The sequence below is a fragment of the Mauremys reevesii genome, linkage group 19 (assembly GCF_016161935.1).
Source record: "Mauremys reevesii isolate NIE-2019 linkage group 19, ASM1616193v1, whole genome shotgun sequence".
Classification (NCBI taxonomy): Eukaryota; Metazoa; Chordata; order Testudines; family Geoemydidae; genus Mauremys; species Mauremys reevesii.
In genome coordinates this window covers 9,241,269-9,242,330 of record NC_052641.1, presented here as the reverse complement: position 1 = coordinate 9,242,330, position 1,062 = coordinate 9,241,269, and positions in this window count along the sequence as shown.

Sequence of the window (1,062 nt, the reverse complement as noted above, 5' to 3'; positions counted from 1 at the left end):
TGCAACTGTAATTCTGAGTTGATTTCTTTGTGAAAATGCAGCTACCGTTGGCTACTCAGACATTTGAATGGTTCGATTTTGCTGGCTAATATGAAAGAAACCATGTAAATCTTGTATAAGAAAAAGCAACATTTTGTAACATACAAAGATTTTGGTGAATATCATTTTAAAGTGCATTGAAATAAGAAACCATGCCCCCAAGACAAAAATACCCAAACAAGAGTGAACTCAGTACAAGAGAGACCAGAAAATGTAAAGCTATAGGTCTCCCAGTCGGGGAATCTATAATTTGTTACCTGACAAAAACTGGACAACTAAAATTCACATGCTTCTGTCTGCCTTTCGAAATGTAAGAAACTTTGCAAAGTCAGATTTTTCTGGGTTTCTTATCTACTTTCAGTCAGGGGAAACAGTTGTTTCCTGTTTTGTTTTGTTTTTAAACACTACAAGAAGAAGCAGTTGTGGAAACCTGTGGCAAACCAGTGCTCATCAGATGACACACTGAAATTTTACCCCAATGTACAGCGTCTATTCACTTAGATTCGGCAGACACTTTCAGGCTGTTAAGATATATTTATTCGTTGATCGGTTGCCTGCCTGAAAGCAAATGTTTGCTTTAATCCCAGCTGGCTTTAATGTATGTAAACATGCATTGGCTGCTTAAAGCTTTCATGTGCAAGCTTCAGCCAAAAGAGAGGGTCAGATGTTCTGATGGAAGCAGCAGAGAGGAGCTCTTCTGGGGGATTTTAGCCGAGTTTTTATCCTGAGCAATGAATTAGACTCTTTGAATATAATGGTAACATTCTCTCATTTTTGGTTTTCTTCTCTCACTCTGGCCAATTTTATTCATCATTCCTCTGACAATATGGAAGCGTTCTCTCTCCACCAGCAGAGACAAGAACTCTTTCTCCCACTAGACATGACAGTTTTGATTTCCAGACTTTCTAAAATCTTCTTGCCTTTGAAACCAGAACGTCTTTTTAAGATGGGTTCAGAAATGGTTGGTGGGGTCCTCTGCTCATCCATAGCTCTGGTTTCACTAAAAGTTGTGCTTGAGAAGTC